This window comes from Frankliniella occidentalis, unplaced genomic scaffold (genome assembly GCF_000697945.3).
Source record: "Frankliniella occidentalis isolate FOCC.00 unplaced genomic scaffold, Focc_3.1 Scaffold130, whole genome shotgun sequence".
NCBI lineage: Eukaryota > Metazoa > Arthropoda > Insecta > Thysanoptera > Thripidae > Frankliniella > Frankliniella occidentalis.
Window position 1 is genome coordinate 553,791 of NW_026267257.1, and position 6,816 is coordinate 560,606.

At 47.4% G+C, this 6,816-nt stretch overlaps 1 protein-coding gene across 4 annotated transcripts in view; it reads left to right on the plus strand.

Annotated features, from left to right (window-relative positions):
* LOC113214044 (collagenase-like) overlaps positions 1 to 6,816 on the plus strand; it is a 93,032-nt gene that overhangs the window by 44,269 nt on the left and 41,947 nt on the right. The window lies entirely within an intron of this gene.

The following is a 6,816-nucleotide window of genomic DNA, read 5'->3' on the forward strand; positions in this document are numbered from 1 at the left end:
AAGTGGGCTACTACTGAATTGAACACTCGCAAGTATTGAACTTGCGGTTGCACACTTACAAGTGTTGAGCAGTTGAACACTTGGTTTATCAGTGTAAGTGTAGGTAGAAAGATTGAGAAATGTAGGCTCCTGGCTTGGTGCTCCACTGAGTTCCTTATCATGGATTCGTTAGTGCATAACTTGCAGGATCTAACACTTCAACAGTACTTCTTTCTCACTAAACAACTGAAACTAGTGAAAGTCATCGAAGATCTTTAAATCCGTGAAGCGGAACGATCCCAGTTAAAGGAAATCAAAACCTGCAGAGCTCAACAAAACCTGTTGCTACTGTTCAATCTGTCACCGAATCACGTCCAAGATCCAATGAGAGGAGAAGATCCAATGAGAGAAGATCAAGGAGTAGAAAATCATCCTCCAGAGCAACATCAGGCTCCCAGCACCACTCCTCATCAAAATCTAAGAACAACAAGACCAAGAACTTTCGGAGAAGATCCAGCTCTAACCCAAACGCCAAGTCTTATCGTGCTCGTTCTCAAACACCTGGCAGACGAATAAGTACTGACGGAGGGGAGGACTGTAGTAACTGTGGTAACAGCCATGGATCAGATTGGTGCCCAGCGAGCAATAAGAAATGTCACACGTGCAAAGGTATGGGACAGTTTCACTACATGTGCTTATCTTCTTCAAACTAGACATCCAGTTGATCCAGGGAAGCTAACTTCTAAAATAGCGGCATAAAGGTTACATAATTTCTGTAGTAGAAATAGGAAAACCTGATAAATCTTTACGTGTTTGCTTAGATCCTTAAAACTTAAATGGTGCTCTGAATCGACCATTCTATGAAATACGAACCAAAGAGGATATCAGTATGTCACTAGCTAATAAGAAGTACTTTAGTGTTCTAGATTTAACTGCAGGTTTCTGGCATTTGCAAGGTTGATGATAGCTCTTGTGACTTATGTAAATTTTTAACCCCCTTTGGTATCTATCAATTTCTAAAATTGCCAATTGGTCTCGGTGTCTTTCCCGAGATTTTTCAGAAAGCTGTAAATGATTTGTTTGGTGATATTGATGGAGAAGTGTTGTGTTTTGATGATATGCTAATAGCTGCTAACACTAAAGAAGACTATGATAGAATTTTTCTAAAAGTAATTGAGAGAGCACAACAAAATAATGTTTACTTCAACCCAAACAAAATTTAGTTCAAACGTAGATCAGTCAAATTCCTGGGTCACATTTATTCTGAATCTGGCAAAAGAATTGGTGGACAATTTGTCAGAATCTGGCAGAAAAAAATCTTGTCTGACCCAAATGATTAGAAAAAATGTTCACTTCCACACTGAAGCATTGGATAAAATCAAAGCTAAGATTGTTAATGCTGCGTCCCTTGTCGTTTTTGATCCAAACCAACCTTCTGAAATTCAATGTGACGCCTCTAAAGATGGTTTAGGCAGTAGTTCTTTTAGAATGGTCGCCCTTTTGCATTTGTCATACGAAGTTTTGACCAAAGCAAAAACGACGTATGCCCAGCCCAGATTGAGAAAGAATTGTTAGATACTGCCTTTTCCGTACAAAAATTTCAGTACTACATCTATGGTCAAAAAACAATTACTGTTCATACTGATCATGAACCCTTTGTCTCTATATTTAAGCAACAATTGTCAGAGATTTCATCAAAGAGGATTACACGGCTCTTGCTTAAAACCCTTATGATTTCCGGGTATAATATTTACCAGGTAAATTTATGTTTGTTGCTGATGCCCTCTCAAGGGATTATCTGCCCTTTAATACGAATGATGAAGTTCTTTTAACCTAAGTTCATGCTGTATCGTCTGTAGCTGCAAACAATGTTGAGTGCATTTATGCTAAAGCCACAACGAATGATCAGGAAGTACAACAAGTCATTCATTTCAATTAGAAAGGTTGGCCAGAAAAAGTCCATGAGTAAAGAATTAAAGCATTTCTTTAGACTTAGATCAGAAATCACATTAGATGGTTATCTTGTTTATTACCAACTAGTAATTCCTAAAAACCCTTCAGCACTCAACGTTAAAACGATTGCACTCTGGTCATTTAGGTATGTCAAAATGTAAAGCTTATGCACATCAAACGATTTGTTGTCCGGGTTCAAATGTAGACATTGAGTCCTTTAAAAGTAAATGTGCAAGTTGTGCTACCTTTCCCTCAACTCAAAAGAGATTAGAAATGTTCAAGTCAAATCTACTAAAATTGCCTTATGAGCAAGTCTGAGTAGATATTTTGGAATATAATGGTCACTTCTAATTTGTCGTCATAGATTTATATTCTAAGTTGTTACATGCTTTAAAACTTTCCGATAAGACTTCCAAATCTGTCATTGATGCATTTTAATTTATATTTTTAATTCATGGTAAACCCCAGAATTTTTAATGGTCGATAACAATCCTTTTAAATCTCATCAATGAATAGTATTCTGTAAGCAACTCAATTTTAAAATAGTTTCGTGCAGTCCACTCTTACATCAGTCTAATGGATTAGTTTAAAAAGCTGTAAGCATTGTCAAACATTTTTTTTTTTTAATGGTCTAAAGATCCTCAATCTACTTTGCAAAATTGCTTGCTTCAGTTTGGAGTCACTCCTATAGCTGGTCTTAATGCATCACCTGCACAGTTGTTTATAAGTAGGCAATGAAATACAACCATTCCAATTTATTTAGGTAAATTATTACCTTCTCTGGTTCTAAATATTAAGCATAAACTTGAAGCTATATTACTATTGTCAAAAGAAAATTATGATCCAACATTTCCTAGAAAAGCAATTGAATATTCTCCATCTGATTATGTTTTTATGCAAAATCCTATCACCAAAAATTGGGAACCTGGAATGATTGTAGAGTGTTGTGAGGAACCAAGGTCCTATCTTGTCCGAAATGAAGGTACAAACAGAGTTGTTCGTTGAAATGAAATACTTCTTACACCTAATAGATCTGCTGTTAGCTTCAAAAAATAACTAGGTATATGCACGCCAGACCACAACTCTCACGAAACACTGTTACGCTGCGACGCGCCTGGCGAACATATAGCTAGGCCTGTGGCGCTGACACCTGAGACAAGTTAATGGGAGAGTATACGGGAACACGGCCTCCGGGGCCCAAAATTTGACATACCCGAAGCATTTGTCGGGGTCTTTGCAGGGATCGTCCCCTGTAGCAGCCGACGCACCCTAGTTCGGCCGGACGCCGCTGAGCGCGGTGCGCCACAAGAGCGCTTCCGCTCTGCCGGGTTCAGAGGTCTAGACTACCTCTCGTATTACTAGTGCTTGACCTGACCATGCCATGTATCCTGTGTGTCAGAATAAACCTGTCTGCTCCGTAACTGGTGTGCTCACTCCGCTGCGAACCCAACAGTGGCCACGACGACGAGATTGAACGGACAACTGTGAAGTATGGTTTTTATTTCCGAGACTGGAAGCTGTGCAAGCCGTTTCCTAACCACGCCGTGCTTTGATAGCCGCGTGCGTTTTTAGCTTCTTTTACCCAATGACAACAAGTGTTTTACCGACGGGGTCGGCACGACATCGCTGGCGATGGCGTCCGCCCTCTCTTCTCACTGACTACGAAAGGCATGTTTGGGGTCGCATCCGAGTAACAGCACACGTCGATCGAGCCCGCCACGTGTCGCTTGTCTCCTCTTTGCTGCCGGACACGTCGTGCCCGCGGGCCACGTGGAAAACAGCTCTCCGACCGATTCACCACCGCACAGTTAAAGTCTTACGACAAATGCTTACGACAAATGCTTCGTACCTACGAAGGATTTGCTCCCTACGAAGCGTCCAAATCCTTCGTATTACAAAGGATTTGGCATTTTTCTTCGTAAGACTTTAACAGTGCGAGAATCCTGCCATGAGAGCGTCGTCTCCAACGATGGTCATGAGCATCCAAATGACGACAGCTTCCTCACCGAGTCCGCGAGTGGAGGAAGTATACCCCAGCTAAGACTTGCCCCGGACGCCGTGGTTGGCGCCCAGGTCACCCAAGTCTACCTGAGCTCGGGAGCCAGAACAGCCATGCAGGGGCCGAGGGTGTTTGCGAAGGGCATACATACGCAACCCGAGGGACAGCGCCGTGCCTTGTCAGGCCGCCCCGGACCAGAGGAGCAGCCGCCAACCCGGGCAAACGACAGAGTGGTGGCGGAAACCAAGAGCGCAGAGCCGCGCCGTGCCTCAGGCCGCGTGTAGTGCCCTCCAAGACCGAGAACACCCACAACCACCCCGTGCCGGACCTCTGGAGGCCCAGTGGCACTCCACCCCGCGCTGCAAAATGCGGTCACAGGAGGCACCGGTGCAATCGCGCTCGCGGGGACGCATCGAGCCCGGCGAGCCAGGCGACGTATGGGCCGAGGGGCAGCAAAACCGCCATGAAAACGCGTGGTCACTACACCGCGAGTCGCGCCGTGCCGAGCTAAAGGCCGCGCGACACGTTTCATCGCAGCAATACCAACGACAGAGTTCGTCGTGGCGCCGCGCCCCCAGGGAACGATCAGGCTGGCGAGAGACTTTGCCGTCGCTAGAGCGCGACCTGTGTCCCACCCCCCTGCAGCAAGCACGACGTGGTGAGGCTTCGCCGTTCCCATGCGCCGGCGACGAATCAGAGGCCGCGCGAAGCGTCTCGCTACAGCTGCGGGTGGGACAAGAAGACCGCCATTTCACTCCCCAGCTCCTGCCGATCGTGCAGGGCCTGGCCAGGGAACAACATGATAAGTTGGAGGAGATGGAGGGCACCTTCTGCAACGAAGACAGCGGTAACACGGACACGTCCGAGAGCGACGCCGATGACGCACCCGCCCGACGGTTGCGATCGGTGGTCCAGCGTTTGAACCAGATCGAAGGCGCTGTGCGACCTCAGGCCGAGCCGGAGCAAAGGGACCACCTGCACACAGCAAAGGACCGTGCACATGTGGTACCCGAAGGTGCAGAATCACGCCGTGCCAGAGGCCGCGCGAAACGTCCCACAACATCCACCCCAAAGCCGCGCCCTGCCTCAAGCCGCGCGGCGAACCAAACAGTCACCGCGCAGCACAACTTGCTCGCCGGCTGCACAGCAACCTCGCCAGCGGTGGCCCGTCGTGCCCGAGGACCTCCTCGACCAGGAGACAGAAGCCGCTAGCACAACGGGTCACGCTCACAAGCGCCGCGCCAGTACAGGCCCCGTTGAAAAGCGACCCATCCAGGTCGCCGCCGGAAAAGAAGGAAGACGAGAACGGGCAGACCGCGTCGCCTACGACCGCGACAGAGGACACCGAGGCCGACGCCGGACTGACCCAGGCCGCGTCGTCTTCGGCGAGCGCAGACGACTTCGGCAACGACACCTGCAGCCTACGAAGACTCCTCAGCCAGGACCCCAACAACGTTTGGAAAGGGGGAGGGGTTGCAGGGATCGTCCCCTGTAGCAGCCGACGCACCCTAGTTCGGCCGGACGCCGCTGAGCGCGGTGCGCCACAAGAGCGCTTCCGCTCAGCCGGGTTCAGGGGTCTAGACTACCTCTCTCGTATCACTAGTGCTTGACCTGACCATGCCATGTATCCTGTGTGTCAGAATAAACCTGTCTGCTCCGTAACTGGTGTGCTCACTCCGGTGCGAACCCAACAGTCTTATTAACTCTAAAATTAGGGACATGAAACTTCTGCGGTTCGATAACGATTTTCATTAAAAGATCGAATTTTGCCAGATTGTTATGTAAAAATCAACGTTTTAGTGATACTAGGTAATCTAGGGACCCTTATGCCCTAAAGAGAGTGTGGTTCGACCCGTAATGCGTAATAACATAGATACGGGAAGGCCCGTCAACTTCCCGTCACTTCGACTAAGAATGCAGGGTTGTACATATTTTCGCTTATTTTCGTCAAAAAGTCCCTGTGGCGCCTAAACGGTTAACGATAGAGCCAAACGGACGAAATTTTTGCCCGAAGGGCTCTTCTTTGATGAGTTACCCCCTAGGAAAACATTAAAAAAATATTTTTAAACAACATCATTTTGGGGACCTGTGGTTTTTTATTTTTCAAATATCCAATTTTTAAGCTAGAATGCTCTTCTTCGAACTTGATCTGTCTTTTTACGACGTAAAACGACCCTGAAAATCCCAGGTCGCTTGCTCAATTCGTTCTAGAGTTATCATGCGCACAGACAAACAGACACACAGACAGATAGACAGACAGACAGACGCGTAACTTTTTGATCACCACTGGAGAAATAGGCTTCCCTAATCGCTCAGCCAAAAAATGGAAGAGCAAAACGCGCACTGCGCATGAGCAGACGCAGAGTGGGGGAAGCAGGGGATGCAGTGGGGGGCGTGTGCTCATGCGCAGTGCGCGTTTTGTTCTTCCATTTTACTTCTTCACCTCCAGCTCTGAAATACCCTATAAGCTTTGCTAATCGCTCAGCCGACCAGAATTACTTTTGAACTAATTGACATATCGAAATGCGTTTTTCGCTGATCGATAGCCCTTGGTTTCCTCTATCCGACGCATTTCATAACTCGAAATTTTCAAAACACATAGTTCAGACGCTTAACGGCGGCCTGCTGAACTCCGTGTTTGTACCGAGCCCCCGGGAACTGCGGAGGCGCCACGAACTCCGTGTGTATAGGTTTCAAGTGTCGAGATGTACGCCAGACCACGTCTCGCGCGACAGGCTTCACGATATCACACGAAACACTGTTACGCTGCGACGCGCCTGGCATACATCTACCTTGGCCTAGGCGCTGACACCCGAGTCGGTTACAGTCGCCTCACTCTAAGGAGTAACCTGGCGGAGCGATAGCTGTACGCAAAAATTCTTATT